This window comes from Aedes albopictus, chromosome 2 (assembly GCF_035046485.1).
Source record: "Aedes albopictus strain Foshan chromosome 2, AalbF5, whole genome shotgun sequence".
NCBI lineage: Eukaryota > Metazoa > Arthropoda > Insecta > Diptera > Culicidae > Aedes > Aedes albopictus.
The window spans coordinates 467,679,476-467,703,128 of record NC_085137.1 but is presented as its reverse complement, the minus strand read 5'-3'; the positions used below and the strand labels follow the sequence as shown (position 1 = coordinate 467,703,128).

Below are 23,653 nucleotides of genomic sequence, written 5' to 3'. Positions count from 1 at the left end.
GAGTTTGTTCAAAGAAACCTCCAGGAGTTGCTTATGAAAGTTGCTTTTGGAGTTGCTCCAGGAGTTGTTTTTGGGCATGCTTCAGAAGCTCCCTCTACAAATCACCCAGGAGTTCCTTCTGGATGATCTCTCAAAATTTCTTACAAAAACTTTACGATAACTATTTCTGGAAGTACTCCAGAATTCTGAAAATCATACTACTGCGGGAGTTTTGTAATCGAGAACTCTTCCAAGAGTTCCTTGGGAAACCTTCTAGACATGTGGGAGATTCTTTTGGGAATCCTTCAGGAGTTCCAGGAGAAATCCCTAGATCGAATTCATGATCCCAGACCAAAAGTTCTATTCCCTAATAGGACAAATCGGTGAAGTACTAGGTTTGTAGTAATGAGCTGAATTTTAGTATGGTGAGAAGGTTAATTCTCCGTTTCTGCAATGAAATGGTGCAAAAAGTGTGGGTATTATGATTCCTTGCCTAATTTGATGCTGTTTGAGCAAAACTTTGGACAACAGTGTTGTTGTTTTCTCTTTTTCTTGCAACATAAACAACATAGTTATCCAAAGTTTTGCTCAAACAGTAGGAACAAGGAATCATAATACCCACGCTTTTTGCACCATTTCATTGCAGAAACAGAGGATTGACCTTCTCACCATACTAAAATTCAGCTCATTACTACAAATCTAGTACTACACCGAACGTACCCCATTGCCAACAGACTGACTAAAATCCTAAATTCCCTAAAGGAACCTCTTCCAGAATAAATCCATTAACCCTCGAGCGATCTCGCTGTTGTGTTTTGTAAAACACGTTGAAAAAATCTCGCTTTTTGTGTTCAGTATTAGCGTGGTGCTGGCGATGGTGGCCAACCGCGCTATTTATGGACGGTCAAGAAATCTAGAGGAATCCACAAAAGATATACAAGGTGCTAACAGAAGTTACTAAAGAAATCCAAGATAGTATTTTTGGAGTAATCGAAAGATGAAATCTCGGACAAAACTTTGTAAGAATCTCCAGCTGTAAGTTTTTGGGGGAATACTCAGTTGATTCCTCCAGGTAATCCCCGGAAACAACACCAATGAAGTTGCGATAGGGCACCTACGCTAATGAATAAAATTAAAAAAAAAAAATGGTTCGATTATCCTCGATGTCCCGGACCTTTGCTGATTTTATATGCACATCTTACCTATTATAGATCTGTCATAGTTAGCTACCCTTGTTTTTTTTTAAGTACAAGAAAATAAGTAAAATAATGAGTGAGAGAAAGCTTGAATTATGAACTATTTGGAGCTGAATGAAAATATGTGTAAGTAATTGTGTAGCATACGCCTTTTATGTCATCATTGGTAGTTACTTCCATTTTTTCCATAGATGCATTCCGTCAAGAATAATATTAAATTAAATCTATATCTATATATATCTATATATATCTATATATATAAAAATGAATTTCCGTCTGTCTGTCTGTCTGTCTGTCTGTCTGTCTGTCTGTCTGTCTGTCTGTCTGACCGTGATGCATTCGGAAACTACTGGACCGATCGGCGTGAAATTTTGTATGTGGGTATTTTGGGGGCCGGGGAAGGTTCTTAGCTTGGTGCGGAATCTCTCCGGTCTCTGGAACGGGGGGCTCCCATGTAGATGACTTTTCGGGGACGTCCCTATGGAGCTGCACGACAAAAAACACAGTAGGCAGGCAGTACGACGTTTGCCGGATTATGTATTTTATTGATTGACCGCCTCAATCAATAGGACTTACAACATATGTAACTGCTTGAAAGGGACATAAAACCATATGTTTGGCTTCGGATATCAGTGGCAAAGTTGGTTAAGACCAAAGCAATGGAGACGGACTGAATGTGCCAGCGTTCTGAAAATACTCAGCAGAATTGACACAGCCAAGGACGACCGCGAAGTGATTATTACCTTTGATACCGACCGTCTTTCCGAAGGCACACATAATGAACGTAAACCCGCTTTTGACCCCGGGAGAAACTTGCCGCTCCAGAAGGGAACGTCACTAGGCCAAAAACAGCTGGTCTGAGCCACGGCCGCTTCCTGGGTGGGCGCAGAAGCCCTCTTATGCTCCTGGGTCCCAGGGCGTTGAAGGAGTGTGGAAGTTTGAGGATGCGGGTGGTCTTGAAAAGTGATTACATTCGCTTAGTACGTACATATTTTATTCCTATCTATTCTACAACAGGGGGGAGCTGGTTCAGTAATGCGACGTGACAGGCATCATGGGTGGTGGCGTCGTGGTCGAGTGGTGTCCAGTAATTGGCATTCTGGAACAAAGCGCGGAGCGTGATCCGTGCCCAGATAAACAGCTTTGTTGCGAACGACCCGCCCCCAATAAGGGAGGTGGGGGGTGGTGAAGTGTTGGTAGGCGTATTGCTCCTCAAATTCAACCTGGATTACTCTCAGAGGACCGGACGGTAAATCTTAATGTTCACGGGCACACTTTTTTATTTCCCGCCCCTTTCGTCAAAAACACCACTGCTCAAATGTACAGTACAACCATTACCGCACGCAGTGATATGGACACTAAAATTAATATACATATTCAGCTAACATCCAGTAAAGAAGTATCCAACTTAATATGAAAATACTTTTGTGGTCATACTCTTTTACTTTTCTTTGAATTAGGATGAGACAGGGATCCCTGTCTCTGTTCTCCACACACAGTTTACAAAGTTTAAAATACGTGAACAAAATATTATTGAACTTGGAAAATTATTCGAAAGATATATCGCGACAGAACCAAATTACAATCACTTTTTTTGGTTCCTAATTCCGTTCACCCCGTTTTTTGTTGGTGTGAACGGAATAAGAAACCGAAAAAAAAGTGTTTGGAATTAGGTGATGTCACGGTAGTATTTTCAAAGAATAGAACCCATCTTTTGAAAGTATCTCTCACGATTATTCTTTATACAGTAACTCACATAGAAATTCGATCTTATTTATATAAATAAGTGAAGATAGTATGCTATTGTCGTCTCTTCGCCAAAGCTATAGAAAATACATAAATCAAACCTAACTTTACCAAACACCGTATCTAACAAAATCCACGAACGGAGAAAATTGAATTGGGGAGCTCGCTGTTCCCATAGCAACTCATACATTGAGCATTTCAGAAACGTAAAAAATCCGATTATTTTTTCACAAAACATTCCCAAAGGTGAGTGATAAAAAAAGTCATTAACGAAATTCAGCGCCTCATGTGAAAATATCATTTTTCTTTACATATGTTATATACGGTGTTTGGTAATGTTAGGCTTGAAATGAGTTCTGTCTGTCAGACCCTTTTATACTCTACAACTACTGAACCGATCGGTGTGAAAATTTGTATGCGGGGTTTTATTGGAGTTATAGGGAAGGTTCTTAAGGTGTCATGATGCATCTCCAAGCTTTCAAACGAATAATTAACTTTTTGCTTTTCAATGATCGTTTGCATCGCGTTTTCGAAGTGATAAAAAACTGCCAGTTCTGCAGCAATGCAGCTGAAAAAGTATCATCGCAATCACTGCGAGTGAGCATATAGGATGATACTTTTTTATACGAATATTCACTATGGTTGCAGAAAACTATCACTTTGAAATTTCGAGCCACATATCCAACATGGCGGCCGATGCTGATGATGCCGTAAATAGCCTAAAGATGATTTAAGGCCTCTTCTTCTCCAGAAATAGGATCTCCCATACAAATGTAACAGAAAATTCAACATAACTTGAGAACTATAGAGCTACTAATTTCGGCACTATAGTCTTGGAAAATTAAAACGAAAGTTTTAGATTTTTCAAACCAACAGTTACCACCAACAAAAGTGTAGTGCAGAGGATTCAATCTTGGAATCAATTGTTTAATTAAGTAAAAAAAAAACGGTCGTTTCACTTAATATCCAAGTATCAAATTATTAATAGTGCAGACACCGACAATATATGTCACATCAAACGAAAAACGAATAGCCAGAATTATCCTGTGAAAAAGACTAACACGATTCGAAACGTTGGGAAAAATATTGAACTTTCGTTTGATTTCACAGAAACTGCAGAGCAGAAAATATCTTTATCCGTAACATAAGAACTAATCAAGCTAATGGAACCAAATTTTGCATGTGGAGCAAATTGAAGGCAAGAAATTTCTGTTGCGGTGCGAGACCCCACCTCATATAGAAAGACCACCCCACAAATGAAACATAAATTTATGCATACAATGTAGAAATCTAGCAAAAGGAACTTAATTGGACAAGTGCAAGTTTCTGAGGGCAAGACATTTTCAAATTTTTGTTACATATTTTTTTGACGACCAAGATCTAACTACAAAAACTTCCATTAGAAATTATTCCTTCTTTTCATCAGGGACCGTTCATTAATGGCGTAGCATTCAAGGGGAAGAGAGGAGGCTACGAGGGGAAAGTAAAAAATCTGGCAAAAAAACTACATTATTTCTGGATGCTCCCTCAAAGGTTTTTCTTCCGAGAGGCATTGTTGAGAAGTATGCGGCGTTTGAACTGTTAATGCAATGAGAGATTTGCCTTACTTCAAAGTTACACTGATAAAGAGTTGGTTGGAAATCAAAATGCTTTCTTCATAGGAGATTTTCATTCTTTAAAAATATGCTTTTCTTTCGTGTTATGGTGTTATGTAGGAAAGGGGCCCTTTTTATAACTTAAAAACAAATTTTAACCTTTCGTAACTCGCGCGGTGGCGCCAACACCACGCTAATGCTGAGGACCAAAAGCGAAATTTTTTCAATGTATTGTATAAAATACAACAGCGCAATTGCTAGAGAGTTAAGCTAAGATAAAATGTATTCAGGCAATTTAAACACAAACTGTGTAGAAAGAATACATCATCATTTTTTATTGAGCAATACAAGGTTTGCCGGGTCAGCTAGTCTATATATATCTATATATATAAAAATGAATTTCCGTCTGTCTGTCTGTCTGTCTGTCTGTCTGTCTGTCTGTCTGTCTGTCTGTCTGTCTGTCTGTCTGTCTGTCCGTCTGTCTGACCGCTATGCATTCGGAAACTACTGAACTGATCGGTGTGAAATTTTGTATGTGGGTACTTTTGGGGCCGGGGAAGGTTCTTAGCTGGGTTTCAGACCCCTCCCCCCTGTGAAAAGGGGGCTCCAATACAAATGAACCGGAAATAAGCTGGGAGAGAAGTTCAACACGGTCGCAAACAAAACCAATCTAGAGTGCGGCGCTGAAATGATTGTCAAATTTGAAAGGGCTGAAACGAATCGACTGGGCCGACTCAAGGCAATCTTTCGCGATACAAATGTCCTATTTTGTGGCGTGTGCGTGTTGCCTGGTGAAATAATTTAATGTAAATTCGTAAAAATGTGTACTAATCTATTCGGTAGTATCGCGTTCATTAGCCGAGCTGTGCGGCCAGAAATCTCGCCGGATGGCAAGACGACTAGGCCTGAACTCGGCCGAAGGCCAGCCGAAGTTGTTAGAGAGCGGATGCAGGCGTCTTCACTCTTAGGCGCAATCGGCCGGCCGTGGTATCGTCACCTTGGACGGCCGAGAGGGGAAAACCTCCTTTGCATTTTAAACTTTTACCCGTGGTGATCCTCCTTGGAGAAAGAAATCCTTTACCGTAAGGCACGGGAACCAATCCTGGTTCCGCGGACCGAGCCGTACGCTGGACGGTGGAACCTAATTTAGGTCCAACAAGAGGTTACAATATATTTTAAGGGACATTATTATTACCTAAGCAGGGTTTTACCTAAACATCTACTAAGCACCTGTAAAGGGCTAGGGGTAGAGGGGAGCCAAAGATGTTGGAAGGGGGTTGTTCCGGGTTTCAAATCTGATTACCACCTTTATCACTGCACTGACTGTCAAACACGTCTTTGACGCCTGATTGCAAAAATTACATAATTTTGGCGATTGCCGCTCTATTTTTTTTTTTTCATTTTCCATTCCACTTTTGAATGTAATCTTTCAGCCAGGTATATTTCTATTTCGGTAACGACAAAACATTTACATCGGTACTTGACCCTTTTACTCTGTGGTATACATATAAAAATGTATTTCTGTCTGTCTATCTGACCCTTATAGACTCGGAAACTACTGGACCGATCAACGTGAAAATTGGCATGCGGAGGTTTTTGGGACAGGGAAAGAATGGTTAGAGACCCATCCCCATCTGGAAAGGGGGGCTCCTATTCAAATTTCCGTTACATTTCTGCATAACTCAAGAATCACTCAAGCAAAAGGAACCAATTTTGATCTGTGATAGTTTATAGAAATATTTGTATGGTCATGTGAGTCCCCTCCCAAATTTTAAAAGGGGGGCTCCCATACAAATTAAACGGAAAATTCTGTATAACTCCAGAACCAATCGAGCAAATGGAGCACAGTCTGGCATCTTGAGGTTTTAGAAGGCAAGAAATATTTCTATGATAACCAGAGGTATGAGAGCCCCCCCTCCCCCTCTTTAAAAAGGAAGTCTTCCATACAAATTCTGCATAACAAGAAATGCTTAGAGAAGCAATTCAGCAAAGGTTTTAGATGACAAGAAATGTTTCTACGGTTGATATTCGTATTCAATGATTCAAGTGATATGGAACACCTGATTTGATTCTTCAAGGAAATCCTTTACGACGTTCTCAAGTTTTTTTCATTGATTTGCTCCAGTATTAGCCCATACATTTCTCAAGAAATTTGGCTATGGAACCACAGACAGATTAATGCAGCGATTTCTTCACGGCTCTTTAACGGATTCCTCCAGACATCCATACATAGATTAATCAACAGTTTCTTCCAGAAATTCCTCTAAGTATTTTATACCCAAATATCCTTCGCGTATTCCTCTAGGGCTCCATCCATGAAATCATTGAGGAATTCCTCCACGGATGCCTCCAGTCGTTATTCCAGAATATTTGCGTTCAAAAATGTGATTATAAGAAAGTAAATATTTGGCCGTTTAAGCTTTAAAACGCTGAACTGCTATTACACACTCCAGTTGGAACGAGATCAGGAAATTGTAGGTAACCTGAGGCATGCTAATGTTTAAGAAGGCAACAAATGTGTTTATAGTGGGTTGCGACTCCTACCTATTCTGAGAAGGATGCCTCCCAATGGAATAGAAATTGATACATAGCTTGAGAAATGATCAAGTAAAAGAAGCACAAACTTCAGGATTAGAAAGTTTGCCGGCAAGCCAGGGCAAACCATTATGGATTCAAAAACTACTGGACCAATCGATGTGAAATTTTGTATGAGGGTATTTTTGGGGCAGGGGAAGGTTCTTAGCTAGGTGCGAGACCTCTCCCGGTCTCTGGAACGGGGGGCTCTCATACAGATGACTTTGCGGGGGACGTCCCTATGAAGCTGTATGTCAAAAAAACACAGTAGGCAGGCAGTACGACGTTTGCCGGGACAGCTAGTTAAACTATAAATGTCTAATACGTAGTATTCACAGGATTGCAAGTGCATTTTTACATGGTACTTATCATCCATATGATACGAAAATTGGGCGTTAACTACTAAAAAAAATGTGCATTTTTAAAACCGGGAAAATTTCAGAAATCGTACCGGGAGAACCGGGAAAAAGACGGGAATTTCAAAACTGATATTTAGTGGCCACCCTGGATCTGGTATTTAGGACTTCCGTCGTGGCAGCAGAAGCTTTGTTGACGATTTTGGTCTGGTACTTATGATTATAATTATCAACCAGAACGTTCGCCATTTTTGCTGAAGACGAATTTCCTCAAATACAATCCATTTAATGGTAAACTTACTTGTTTCGAAAGCAAACAACCCCATCCACCAATGGCACTATCTGCAGGAGGACTAAAAGCTGCGATAATCCTTTCTTGGGCTGTGTGAAGTCGCTGGCTGGTTAGAACACCGGGAAGACACAGCAGATTTTTTGCTCTAAACAGCAAAATATCACTATTTTTATGACACTAGCACTGGGTAGCAAGAGTTTATCACTTTTATCACAAAAAAGGTACAAAGCAAGAGAAATCATCGGACACTAGAAAAAGATTCGCGGCACTTGTGTTGATATCTGCGAGCGCGTACGTTATTAAAAATGACAGCGCGCGTGAACGGAATTCTCGTTATGACGAACAAAATCACGAATTTGATTCCATGTCTCATTGATATCGTGATTTGTGTTCTCGTTTCTGGATGCGTTACTAAATAAACAGCCGGGATGGAAAGACGTGAACTGTGTTCTAGAATTTGTGCTAGCTTTGCATGGAAGTTGATTATTTGAATCACGTATTTGGGAACTAAACCATGATTACGATCTGACTCTCAGTTCCTCCATTCGTGATTTTTTGTTCAGGGACTTTTTAGCGTGTAGGTTCCTATAAGTTTACGTTTACGTCAATATTATAAATTTCCACTTTTACATTATACTGCTCCTCTAGTTTTTCGGAAAAGTGATCAATTTTAATAAACATTTTGTCTTATGAACTTCTTCATCTTCATACATACATTACATTTTTACATTTACATTTACATTACATTCGTTACATTTTAATGAAATCACTTTTCAGCTGTTCTGATTTCTGTATAATTTTACTTTGAAGCTATTTAACCTTTCAGCACGTGCGCCATCAAGCAGCTGAAACGGCACGTGTCCAGAAGGGTTAAAAATCAATTTGAAGTTCGTATGGCAGCGACTGAATAAATCACCCCTCGTCGGATTTTGTACTAGAACAGCTATCAAGCAGTTGCTCAGCTGTCAAAAGTTGATTTAAAAAAATACATTTTTTAAAAATTGATTGACGGTATCAAAATGAAGTTCTATAAATCTGAAAAAAAAAATCATAGTGACTCAAAAATCGAATCATACGGCGTGTGCAGCGCTGTGAACAAATCACAATTGACCATCATGCGGGCGACGGTCGTATAGCAGTGAGTGTCATAATTTCTGCGTTGGAGCGACAGTAACATGCATTGGACTGCTATTGAATTTTGCAAGGAATGAGCTTGGAGGGAGTTCTCATCGTACCAATCAATGCGTTCTTCGCGAATGTGTTTGTTAGATGATGTCAGACATGGTCGGCCGTAGCAATAAAATATGGAAATATAGATATTGAGACTTTCAGTGTAAAGATGCACAAGACTGCTTATCAATGTTACTAGATTCAGATCATGCGTGAGAGAGCGCTTGAGTTTCTCTTTAAAAATCACACGCTCTTGCTCATGGCACCGACAACGACTCTTGCATTTGTTTCGCTTTGTAGTTTTACGTCGACTAAATAAAAAAAATCTCTCACCACAGTATCATGCATGATTTCGTAGCTGCTGAATTCAGCATTGATAAAATTTACGTGCTATGGAAGCTATGGAGCTATGGAAAATTATGGACGAGAACAGCTTTCCCGGGAAGCTGACTAGACTGATAAGAGCAACGATGGACGGTGTGCAGAAAAGCGTAAGGATTTCGGGTGAACTATCCAGTTCATTCGAATATCAACGGGGACTACGACAAGGTGATGGACTTTCCTGTCTACTCTTCAACATCGCCCTGGAAGGTGTTATGCGACGAGCCGGGCTCAACAGCCGGGGTACGATCTTCACGAAATCCGGCCAATTTGTCTGTTTTGCAGATGACATGGATATTATTGCTAGAACATTGGGAAGGCGGCAGAACTGTACACCCGCCTGAAACGCGAAGCAGCAAAGGTCGGACTGGTGGTGAATGCAGCTAAGACAAAGTACATGCTGGTAGGTGGGACTGAGCGAGACAGGACAATCCTTGGCAGCAATGTTACGATAGACGGGGATACTTTCGAGGTGGTAGAAGAATTCGTCTACCTCGGTTCCTTGCTAACGGCTGACAATAACGTGAGCCGTGAAATACGAAGGCGCATCATCAGCGGAACTCGTGCCTACTATGGACTCCAGAAGAAACTGCGGTCAAAAAAGATTCACTCCCATACCAAATGTACCATGTACAAGACGTTAATAAGACCGGTGGTTCTCTACGGACACGAGACATGGACTATGCTCGAGGAGGACCTGCAAGCACTCGGAGTTTTCGAGCGACGGGTGCTAAGGACGATCTTCGGCGGCGTGCAGGAGAATGGTGTGTGGCGGAGAAGGATGAACCACGAGCTCGGCGAACCCAGCATCCAGAAAGTGGCCAAAGCCGGAAGCATACGGTGGGCAGGGCATGTTACAAGAATGCCGGGCAATAACCCTGCAAAGTTGGTGTTTGTTAAACATCCGGTTGGCACAAGAAGGCGTGGAGCGCAGAGAGCACGATGGGCGGACCAGGTGGAGCGTGATCTGGCGAGTGTTGGGCGTGACCGACGTTGGAGAACTGCAGCTGCAAATCGAGTATTATGGCGGCAAATTGTTGATTCAGTATTATCATGAATTTGAATGAAATGAATGAAAATTTATGTGCAAGGATTCTCAAGCATGAGAATTGAATTTTCTCAACATAACATTGCATCAAACAATCTTGTTTCCAGTTTTTTCAATTTGCTAGAGTATGAAAATGGAAATCACTTACCTCATGATTGTAGTTTGATAGAAACCGGCCATAATCCACAAAGTAAACATCCAATTGAGGTTAATCCAATTTGCAAGCCGCTTCCACTGATTCTGCTACCAGGTATTTACACTTCCTTCTTCGCACTTATCACACTTAAATCTTCAAAGCAGCACCAAAAACCAATACACCAAGCTCGTTTCTTCGTCTCCTAGTCATCCATTCAAATCACTCAAAATTGCGAAACACACCCAGTTAGCACAGATTCGCATCACAACCGCTGTTACCCAGCATCCTTCCCGTAATCCAGCCGGTGCGGCGCGGCGTTCAAATCTTTTGTTCACGACACACAACCAACTTCGAGTTGTCCAGACTTGGCAACTTCTTCCGTATACACCCTTTTTTCTTCGAATCAATCACTCACTGTTGATCACACTTCATTTGATTCTTTGTTGCCAATTATTATTTTCACCTTTGCACAGAGGGTATAATAGTGAATCGCACCTACACACTTTTGCATACACACTTCGCGTCGAGTAACTCTTGGCAAGTTTCACTTTATTTAACGACCCACCAAACCGAGGAGGTTAGACTCAACAACGAACAACGACGATGGTGGTACTTAATTTTTGCTCAATCATCCGTTTTCATCACCACTGACTGCGTGCGGCACCGGGCACAGTCAACTGGCCAAACTTGACCTTGACGAGGCTGGAGGAATTTAGAAGAACTCTGAGCTCTCAAAGCGCATGAACCATTGCTGGTTGAGATTTAATTGAAATTATAGGCCGCGATCCGAGTGGGTCTTGTTGAATGTGGAGCACCGCGCGAGAAGAATTCTGAATGGTCATTGTCCTCTCTACGCGTGCAGCGATACGATGATGATGGGGGGTCGATCGAGCGGTACTCTGGGTAAGATCTGAAAAGAAGAACGGGAAGAATTGTGAGGTGTTAGTGAGTTGAGTAATTACTAGCATTGCGTCAGTTGAAGTGTGAGGAAATTAGTTTGAGGGGATATCGTAATTGATAGACCGTTATTAGACGAGTATGGATCGAGTCGAGAAATGAGCAGTTTTGAGGTGAAAATGAATCATAATAGAGCCGGGTTCTCCAGAGGACAGTCCAGTTCTTGTTTGATGTGGGTTTGGATATTATTATCGCATTAACCCTGATGTTATGGCGTAAGCAGGGCAGAAATCTACTTCGTCATATGCGCCATTTCCCGTCATACCAGACGGGAAATAGCCAATAATTACAGATATTCTAAATATGAAGACTATATATTAAGCCCCTATTGCACTGGAAATCGAATAATTACGCGAAATTTTACTCTATTTACGACTTGAACATTTTTCTTGATTTGCGTACGATGAAGACAAGCGTACCAAAGCAGCATCTTGCTGAATTGTTCTTCATAACCGTTCAATTTTAACTTCGTCAGATTCACTTGTGAAACCAACCTTCAAATCACATCCCACAAAAGCTGTGTGACACTTCAAAGTTGCATTTCACTGCGGAAGAATGCAGCAAAAGCAGCTCAATCAATTAAATATATCATTTTTTCCCGTCGATAAAATGTAAACAACAAGCAAAAAGAGAATCATGGACGGAAATGGCTTTCCTGGGAAGCTGACTAGACTGATTAAAGCAACGATGGACGGTTGTGCAAAACTGCATAAGATTTTCGGGTGAACTATCTAGTTCATTCGAATCTCGCCGGGGACTACGACAAGGTAACGGACTCTCTGTCTACTCTTCAATATCTCTCTGGAAGGTGTGATGCCACAAGCCGGGCTCAACAGTCGGGGTACGATTTTCACAAAATCCGGTTAATTTGTGTGCTTTGCGGACGACATGGACATTATTGCCAGAACATTTGGAACGGTGGCAGAGCTGTACGTCCGCCTGAAACGCGAAGCAGCAAAGGTCGGACTGGTGATGAATGCCTCAAAAACAAAGTACATGCTGGTAGGCGTAATCGAACACGACTGGATCCGTCTAGGTAGTAATGTGACGATAGACGGGGATACCTTCGAGGTGGCGGAGGAATTCGTCTACCCCAGATCACTACTGATGGCTGACAACAATGCTACGAAATACGAAGGCGCATTGTCAGTGGAAGTCGACGATCGTGCCCACTACGGACTCCAGTAGAAGCTGCGGTCTAAAAAGATTCACCCACGCACCAAATGCACCATGTACAAAACGCTAATAAGCCCGGTGGTCCTAACGGACACGAGAAATGAACTATGCTCGATGAGGACCTGCAAGCACTCGGAGTCTTCGAGCGACGCGTGCTAAGGACGATCGTCGGCGGTGTGCAGGAGAACGGTGTATGGCGGAGAAGGATGAATCACGTGCACACTGCACTTTACGGTGAATCCAGCATCCAGAAGGTGGCCAAAGCCGGAAGGATACGATGGGCGGGGCATGTTGTAAGAATGCCGGACAACAACCCTGCAAAGTTGGTGTTCGCGACTGATCCGGTTGACACAAAAAGCCGTGGAGTGACGCACGAGACAACACGATGGGCGGATCAGTTGGAGCGTTACTTGGCGAGCATCGGGCGTGACATTAGAATAACTAGCCACAGAAGTCTAATGTCGCGACTGTTCGTGTGACAAACATCTAGTTTGCCACGCCCTTACAGCGTCATTAGCGGTACTAGAAGTGTCAAATAAATTTTGTTTACCAAAACAAGAGACCCTCTACACGATGGGCACTTACAAAAAATCGAATATGGCAATTAAAGTTGTTAATATAATTAAATAGGAAAAATGACTACAGCGCCATTGGAGTTCTAGTGTATTTCTATTGGCGTGACCGAGGATGGAGAACGGCAGCCACGAACCGTGTATTACGGAGAAATATGGTTGATTCAGTTTTATCTTGAATTTGATGTAATACTAAATAAATGAATTAAAACAAAAGTTTTCTGTGGAATTCAGGAACCTTTCAAAGGCGTTCCATGAAGTTGCGCTGGCGATTTAATAGGATTACGGGGATTGCAGGGGCGTTTCAATAGTATTGAGGGGGTTTCAGGCGCGTTCCAATGGGCTTTAAGGGAGGGTCTCAGGAGCCTTTAAAGGGCGTTACAAAGGATTCCAGTGTATTTTAAATTGAATATGATAAATTCAAGGACGTATCCATGATATAATGAAGGTTTCAGAGGCGTTCCGAAACAGTTTATTTTCAGGTCAGCTTCGTATCAAGGGAGTTTTAGGGACATTTCAAATAGATTACGGGGATTTAAAAGGCACTCCAACGATCATTGTTGCTGTACAACAGATGTATAAGCCTTTGTTAAGCTATATTTTGAAAATTTTAGCTGAATAAGCTGTTATTCAGCTATCATTGTTAGTTGGGATATCAATGGTATTATGGAGGTTTTTGGGGTTCAAAGTTGTTTTGTGAAGGGGTCGAAAAATCCGTAGAAACTTCCTGCAATGCCTTCGAAATCTTCCCGAAGCCCCCAAGGACCCCATTCAACGCACCTGAGACCGTCCGAAATCACCGAAAACGCATCTGGATCGCCACTACAATTCGCTAAAATTCTCTGAAGCTCTTAATCCTCTTAATCTTTTTTTTTGTGCGTTGCTGGTGGCAACATTGACTTCGTCGGCCAGGCGCACTTTTACGAAGAGCGAAACAAAACGAATGAAGATTTTGTTTTCGTCACGATGCAAGCACTTCACGACGATTCGCTGGCTAAAATGAGTCATCCGATGTGGAACGGACAACGATGACGGTCTAGTTTTCGTTCTCGTCGTCGACTTTTCTGCTCGTAAGGCGACGATTTTCAGCCCTGCCCATGAGACCCCCTGAGACTCCATAAAATGTCCCTGAGACTCCTTGAAGCGCCCCTGACATCACCTGGAACCCCTTTAAACACCCGTGAGAACTCCTGGTACCCAGCTGAAACCCCTTTGGACCTTTTGAAACGCCTCTGCAAGCTCCCTTTGTTCTCCCTTGCAAACGCCCTCTGGCCGCCGTTGCCGTCATTATAACATTTCTTATGCATAATATTGGTTCACTATCTCTTTTGATGCAGGGCATAAAAGTGGTTCATAAATTTAAGCATTACCTGCATAAAAATGCTTTTAGTGTAGTTTGTGTAACAAAAGCTATACCACCGAAGAACCCAAAATTGTCTCATGTGGAAAAGGGTTTGAAAGATGTTTTAATACACGTAAGAAGTGTTTCAGATGGATTCAGGGTGCTCCAGGTTTGTACCTGAAATCCCCTTAAATATCCATGAACCCTATGAAAATCCTTGGGACCCCCAAAACGCCCCTTAGACCAATTTAAACACTTCAGAAGCCCCAGGGAAACCCTTGAAGCGCCATTAAGACCCCCTTAAAACCCCTGAAACCATCCAGAAGTACCGCTGAGACCCCCTGTAACCCCCTTGAATCATCTTAAGACCCTCTAAACTGCCCCAGGCACCCACCTGAAGCGCCATGAAACACTTATTCTCCTAAGACCTTCTAAAAGTTCCCTGGAATCTTCTGAAATGCACACAAGACCCCATGCAAAGAACTTAAAACCACTTTAAATTCCGTTGATACTCCTTAAAGTACCCTGAGATGCTCTGAAACCCTATAGGAGGTTTCATGGATCATTTCTGAATCTTCTTTAGAACTTCGAAAACACTTCTGAAACCACCTGTAACCCTCTAAGACCCCTGAAACACACATGCAATTCCCTAATGTCCCCTAGTAAGCTTCATGGCCGTGTGATTAGCGGCGCCAGTCGTCTAGGCGTTTCGTAAGCCTCAGAGTGTGGGTTTGATTACCACTCCAGTGGGTGAAAACATTTTGTCGAACGTCGTTCAGTCTGTGCAACCACCGGTGGAAGGTGGTGTAGTGCATTTTTAAACCATCAATGTTAGAGGTTTTCAGATCGTACACCGTGATGCACTTGGTAGTATATTGCAAAAATGTCGTTAAAAATCTTGAAAGTAACTAAACTAGTATTATTGCGTAAGACCTCAAAAGGAATCTATCAATGATCTTGAAACCAATTTGCCAGGAATTCTACACACCTAGAAAATATCATGTAATTTTAAGTGTCCTGAACCTGACATATACGAGCATCTTTAAAAACACAAATTTAGAGTTTATAACATGTAAATTTACGTCTTTCAAGACACCCCAAAATAAAACTTATTTTTTCTTAGCGTCTAGCAATTGCTAGAACCTATTTGACAGATAAAACATAGAAAAGAAAAATATTGTCATGCATGGGATTCGAACACCGGATCTGCTGATCAACCGGCTGCGATGCGGCCATGTTTTTGAAGTCATCATCTGTTTCAGGTCATTTGGTTCAGGCGTAGTTTACGAGTGATATTTTTTCTTTAACAAAAAAGTTCTTTGCATCCCCAATTGCGGCCTAATTTGAACACGTTTTTATTTATTGTGACATCTTTCAGCTAAGAGAATTATATTTTTTCATAATTCTCCTAGTATTTTCGAAAATGTTCTTTTTTGTTGTGGAAAATATTACGCGCTTTTCAAGTGTTGTTCCAGAAAAGTTTACTGGTTATAAACTTTTTGCTTTCAAAATGGGGTTCAACGCACATTGGGGGTCAGAGATGTTGGCTCGCTTTTTTACTGTGGGGTAGTATTCGGATGACAAGTAGCTGCTGCTGATCGTGAGCCACGTCGCTTACCTCTCGGCTATTTCACCGAGTAAGATGGTGGCTGATGAAGGTGATACTGATTCTTCGTTTCTGGTGAAACGGATTTGTTGACATCTTACGCAACCAAGAAGCACTTACTTGATGCGCGTAAAATTGAGTCCAATTTGTGATTCAGTCTTGAAAACATTTACGTGTTTTGGTGATTCCGTTTCGTGGAAATTTCGGAATTTTCAAGTGTGTAATATAACCAAGAAAAGGTCGGAAATACCCAGAAAACAATGAATGTTGAACAGCGAGAGTATTAGCTAAACATGAGTTGGGTTATTGTGACAGTGGCTGAACATAATGACAGCTGAATATTGAACTGAAGTAGTGCTTGTTCAACCTCTTTGATCAGCAATACATAGGTGGCTGAATATCAAGTTGAAAAGAATATTTTTCATCTGTGTAATCAGCTTTAAACATACAACAACGTGCAAAGTTAATCATCTGTTTCCAACTTTTAATCAAATAATTTTTGACAGCTGACACATGGAATGTTTTCGTAGGGTCCACATAGCTTCTTCAGCCACAATACAGGCTTAGTTTAACTTGTGTTCTTGATTATTAAGACACAAATAGTTATGCTATCGTTTTCGAGGATATGTATACCCAAGTAACCAATAAGCATTCAAATAGGCCGTAAATAGCCGTATGCTTGTTGTCGTATCATAGCAGTGCGACTGCTAAATTGCCCTACACGGTGTGTTGCGTAGAACAACTTTATAATAAAAAAATAAGTAAGTCTGAAATTTTGCCTAATGATACTTTGGGCCATTCCCTTCAATTTGCTGGGTCGGTGGAAATCATCCATCGGGGGGTCTAGAGCAAAAATTTTTTTGAAGGTTTTTCATGCAAAAACTGTTAAAAGCACATATTGTAAAATATTGCATCTCCTACAAATAGTCACAACTTTTTTGTCTATGAAGATAGAACCATACAATTTTCAGGCGTTTCGAAGTAGTATGCGTAGGTGACTGTGTGAAAATTTCATTGAAATATGTTGAATGTTTTTCAAATAATACCAAAACTATCAAACGCATTCTAAAATACTAAGCTTAGTAGCAAAAGTCCAACAATATATCTATATATATTTTTATATAATAATACATGAAAAATATTTAATTCTAAGCACCTTGAGCCATCGGCCTACCAAGTACTGACCCACTAGGCCTAACGATTTCCAGCCTCATGGTCTGCTACCAGAACTAATTTTAAGACCTGAATGTACCGAAGAAAACTAATGAATTTCGTATGGGGCTGTTCATGAACCACGTATACTTTTTGGTGTTATTATTGTTTTAATCGCCGCGATTTGATGAGCTGGAAGTTCATCGATTGGTTCTCGCCGAAAACCAATCGATGAACTTCCAGCACGTAAACTTTTTGGGGGGAAGGTTCTGGCCAAAGTCTACTCTCCATACAAATATCAAAATGTTTGTATGGACAAAAGCCTACGAGGGGGGAGGGGGGGGGGGGTCTGAGATTGCCATATTTTGGTTTATGAACAGCCCCTATGTCCAATAGGGTACCCAATAATATATTTTTGTTTTTTTTTAGCGTTACACTGATCTGACAGTAGAGGAACAATAAAAAATGATGTACTTGGGTACCGAGGTTCGTTCACAATCTGCCAACTTGACTACCGAAAAAATCACGACCATGCAGCTACCGTCATCATCTAACACTTCAACGAAATTTTTTGTGGGCTAAACTAAAAATTTGGCAATGAAAATACATATATGTACACTATGTTCTAGATTTTTTTGAATCAAAATTCCTACGAAATATTTGATTTATTGGGTCAGAGGAGACTCTTACGACTTATTTTGCATTTTCAATATGCATAAACACCACAGTGCGTTTCGAGCATTGCAATAAAAAAAAAAACAAAATATTTAATCCACCTAGCGGTGATGGCGCCTTTCTCGTGTCTTCGAAAACCTCAACACCCTTTCCCATACCAAATATTACATGGTTTTGAAGCCTAAAACACCATTACACAGCCGCCATCTTGAATTTTGGGTTTAGGCTGCCATCTTGGATATTCGGTTGCCATTTTTGGACTCCGGACATCTTCCCCACACCAAATATTGCATGATTTTAGATTATAAAACTCCACCAAACAGACGCCATCTTGGATTTTGAGTTTCTATCTTGATTTTTGAGCCGCCATCTTGAATTTCGGGCCGACATCGTGGATTTTCTGGTCTCCAGTGTTGATTTTCACACAAAACCCGTCAACCATGATAAAGGTTACAAAAATCGTCGTAGTTTGATGTGTTCGACGGGGCTTGGTCCAGTTGTATAGACGGCCAATTCTATCGGTACCCGAGCAGAAGGGCATACCTTACGAATACCATGCGAAGAGCAACATGTGCTCTAATACCTAAAATTGTTATTGCTGCGTTATTCTACGAAATGTTATGAGAACATCACAATAACAGTTGGAGGTATTTGAGCAGAGTTTGGTATTGATGTAGTATTTGTTGGCTCAGCGGTGAAAATAACCGAATAACAAGATTTGTTATTACATCATGAAGTCATCGTACAAATGAAACATTTAATAACAAGAAATGTTATTTGTTTGTTATTCAATAACTTTATACAGCACTTGAAATTTTAGGTATGTAATCATTATTGAAATAACAAGACTTGTTATTTTCTAGGTGTAATTTATACTAAATTTTAGTATTTGTTTTTGTTATTTTGCCTCTTATTACCACCAAATGAAGGGCATATCAAGGTGTGGTAGTATTTAAGGTAAATACCTTGATATGTTATTCACTTGTTATTTTCTTCTGCTCGGGTACTGGACCGGATCACTGAAATGGCCATAACTCCTGAACGCCTTGACCGATCCAGACTATTTTCAATAGCAAACAATGCGGTCAAATTCCGGTTCGATTCAAGCTATAATCCATAAAATCGGCCAATGGGAAGTGCCTTAAAAATGAGTGAACTTATTTTGCGCACAGACATACATACATACACACATACAGACATCATCGCAATTCTTTTTTTATTTTGGTTTTTATTAATGTGTATTTTAACTTAAATGCTAATTCTACACTCATCATCGCAAATCGTCGAACTGAGTTGATTGGTATGCATGCGACTGGATCCTCCTAGCCTCTTTTTTTGAAAAATCATTTTTTGAGTGAACATATGCCTTTTCAGTGCACGTAGTGTACGAGAAAGACAAAAACTGTGCTATATTGAACACTGGTTTCTTTATCATCTACAATCACACAAACAGTAATAAAAATTATCCAAACCATGGACACTGTTCGCAGACAAAAATTTCACCCGCAATCGACGACAGCGGCGACAACGTCTGTTTACAAATATTTATCGCTCCACCTCCGTAACTTCTACATATACCTGCAGCAGAGTAGACGTTCCGGCAACATACCGCGAAAGCCTCCAGTATTGCCTCTTTCTTACCATCATTCGCAATGACACGAAGCGCAGGCCAAAGTTTGTGTAAAAGGCAATGCGTTCCGCGAAAATCGTGTCTTCCTCTTGAATAAATTTCTCCCGATTTGTGGAAAAGATGTACAGTACAATTGCACGTGGGAAATCTCCATTGCCGAAAGGGAAACTCCTACCAAACCAAAAGTGCAAGCTCAACCAGTTGAGCAACAGCTTAGGTACCTCTCCTTTCTTTACCATTTGTCTCCGACTCGCAAGCATCCGAGTGTCATCCGATTGCCGGTTCCAAATGGGCATTCAGCGAAATCTCGCTTCTTAACCTAGGCGGGAAATCAACCGGCACGGTGTGGAAAATGCTAATTTTCACTTCATTATTCTCTCCCTGTCTCGGCGGTGTCGCGGGCGGAAGAAAAGTGCTAGTCTGATGATACGGACCAAGCGGTGCGGATTCCGAGCGTTTTGGTGGAAGCTGGCCGGATGGAGGTCACGATTGTTGTTGCGGTTGGTATAAGTCTGCGACTCTAGAAGACGATGACCGGTTTTTCGGAGGAAAAATTGTCGTGATTAACATTCGTTGGAGAAGTTCATACCTATTACGACGACGACGGGGATGATGCTAGCAACGACGGCCAACCAACCAATTCACCGCCGGACAAGTGTTGAGCAAGGGTGAAAAGTTTCACTTCATCGGGTACTGCCAATGCAATGACGATCGTGCGATGATGACGTTGATGGGATGACCCTAATGGATGTTCGTTGAAATATGCGCTCTAATTTATCGCAATTTGGTACCTATGAGTTTGTCCATTAGCATAAATAATAGGAAATTGTTTCGATTGAAAAACCGAGTAAAGGAAACCACATGTGGTGTGGTGAACTTCATGCATGTCACAAAGACCTTCTGTTAATCACGACATCAGCGAGATCAGACATTAGCACTTATTGATTCATCACGGTGTCATCACCATTAGCTAATATTTGTCATACCCAGTCATACCCAGAAGAAATGGAATGAGCTTTGAGCCATCATAAGATTTCGTGCTCAAGATTTGATTGCTATAACATGCGTGAGATTGGAGTAATTACTTACTACAGTTAATACCACATCTTGACATCTACAGATCATCTTGTACCGACTTTTCGAACCCTCTATGCAGAATACCCTCTTGGAATGAGTGTATTCATTTTTGTACCTCTATATTCTGCCCTCTACAGGGCGGCATAGAGGGCAGAATTAAAAGGTACAAAACTGATTACAGTTCTTTGAAGGTGAATATCACTTTATCTCCCTGTCTTTATTCGATTCCGATGGTTTTCAATCTAGATTTTCTCTCGATTTGTCAACACAACACTATTTTTACAGGTTACTGTACCTGGTTTCCAAAGTGTTAATTATTCTGAGAAGGTGAAATTATATCTGTTTGGGAAAGGTTCTCCCTAGCTACAGAAGTTTAAAAATTGGTTCTTCATTTCGATCTCTAAATTCTTCAACAAATTACAGTTCATTCTGCTCATATCGATTTATCGAGATAGGATGGTCCTTCAACATGCGGCGAATCAACTGTTATTCGTTCAAATATTTATTTGATTGGCTTCTCAAGACATATTTGACACTTTGGGAGACCTTTTTGGTCGAAAAGAAGTTCAGCATGTAAAAACCGAATGGCTTTTTTCGTACTGGAGAGATTTACGAAAATAATCACGTTACTTCTCAAGGAATCTCTCGGGGGTGGCGGTATGATGGGTTCTGTCGACTCGAATGGACGAGCATCCAGGGATGTGCCGAGCTTCTGAACCTGAAAAATATATACTATCGTTTCTTGCAGCAACGCCCTTAAACAAATTAGACAATGTTTTATCAAGATCATGAATACACTTGTTCACACGGTTCAAGCAAATATGGCTTAGTTTCGTGAAAAGCTTATTTAGATTGAAGAAAGGTCAGCTCCTTACCCTGACCAGAACTCCATTGAGAATTTGTAGGGTGGATTATAAAAGCAGTGTGTGAATAAAATAAGCCGTACGGATGTTTTCCAAATCTAAACCGTGTAGTTGTTTGAACGTGGAATACAATCCATAAAAAGTAAATTAAAAGTATCCTGGATAGGCTGTTTGAGCTTATTAAGAACAAAAGAGAGACTACTCATTATTGATATGTTGAATGTTTTGTGTAGGTTAAATTAACTAGAATGAATTCTCGCTTGGATCTATTGTTATGAAACAAGGGAATTTATATAAGATTATTTATCAGATTCAGAGAACACATGAAATATCGAATTATTACTTTTCTCATGTCTACTCTAAATAATGAATTAAACAGGAGAACAATATGATTCAAATTCATTCTACATATCCGAGTATCCAAAAATATTGTTTGGATCTATAGTTATGAAACATAGTGTATATTCCATTGGGGTGGATCATTTATTTTTAATTAGGGTGGTTCTTTGGGATGGAAATTAGGAACAAAAAAATCTAGTAAATTTACCAGTCATATTTTTGTATAGTTTGAAACCATGATCCTTTATTGACATGTAACACTTTGTTATGATATTTCTAGACCAACATGTGAAAAGGGCGTCACAAGCATTGCGAATTTCTGCTTCCTGTCCCTCTTTATTATTCTTGAATTATTTTACCAGTAACAGATACAGGGGATAGACAAAATGATCGGGACAGGTAAAATTTTCACATTTCAACAAATGGTCAAATAAAGACCGCTCCAGAAAGTATGGACGCAGCTAGAAAATACTGGCATTTTAAAATGATTAATGACTAGTTCTTCTTGAAGGCTACATTCTGTCGGTCAACCTATTCTCTCAGAATTTGTAAAGCGGTTTATGCTATTTCAGCAGTTTGTTTAAAAAGCACGAACTTCCAGTGAAACATCTTCGAAAAAATGTGCACAAATGATGTATAGATCTTGAAAGGTCACATAAAAAATGAGAAAATATGGACGAAGTAAGTGAGAAAACCGTGCAAGCAACAATCAGCTAACACGCTAACAAGCTTGAGCATATGCAAAAAAATGGTCTAAAATTAAGATCCTGCTAACCTTCTTTTGTATAAACGTACAATGAAGGTATTTGAGCACAAGAAAAAAACCATCTAACTTACACAGAGCGGCATATGGCTAAAAATGTTACCATTTCAAATTTCAATGATCATCGTGGCAAAGAACGTTTGAATATTCGATCCTATAGTAAGCAGAAACTGCCAAAACAAAGCACGAAACAGGAACCATTGATCAGACGTAGACAACTGAAGACTCGGTGCGTCCATGCTTTCTGGGGCAGTCTTTAGCTGTAACTTTTTGAAAGTGCATCAAACAATCTTTACAATTTTACTGTAAGTTGATGAATTAGTTGTGTATCGATGGTCCAAATTTGGGAAAGATCGGGCTATTCTACATGAAATTACAAAGACTCTAGAAAAAGTCATAATTATCCAATTGCCAACTTTGAACTGTAATATTTCCGGATTCAATGAACCAATTGCAATGAAATTTTTAGCGTTCATGACTTATATGGTTATCTTTGAAAAACTTTGACATAGCATAGCATAGCATAGCATAGCATGAATACTTGCACAAATCTTGGATGGAGTTGCAAAGTTGAATACATCCATTGACATTGTTGATGTCGCTACTATCTACAATGTCAAAGATTCATTCAGCTCCACACACCTGGCCAAGTCCTTGCAAGCATTTATAAATCTCTTCATAAATTTAGAAAAAGCCCAGAACTGAAGCAGCTTCCAATAGATGAAAGGATGTTGAAAATAGCGAATTTTCAACTTATATGCAGTTATATAGCAAATATATAATGAAGTAGAATAATTTATAAATAAGTAATTTTGGAAAGATATCACCAATTGTTGTGTGGTTTTTGTGGTTCAATGCCGATCATCTAATTGGCTCAGGAGCGGACCTGGTGTGATGGTTAGAACACTTGACTATCACGCCGAGGACCTGGGATCGAATCCCACTCCCGACAACCTCACAAAATGTGGGTTCTTCCTTCGGAAGGGAAGTAAAGCGTGGGTCCCGAGATGAACTAGCCTAGGGCCAAA

The 23,653-nt window shown here is 40.5% G+C and overlaps 1 non-coding gene across 1 annotated transcript in view; it reads right to left on the bottom strand.

The window, feature by feature from the left end:
- LOC109418038 (uncharacterized) overlaps nucleotides 1–23,653 on the bottom strand; it is a 462,219-nt gene that overhangs the window by 413,597 nt on the left and 24,969 nt on the right. The window contains exon 2 of the transcript XR_009998070.1: nucleotides 10,486–11,383. This is a non-coding gene — a transcript (uncharacterized LOC109418038). The remainder of the gene's footprint in view (nucleotides 1–10,485; nucleotides 11,384–23,653) is intronic.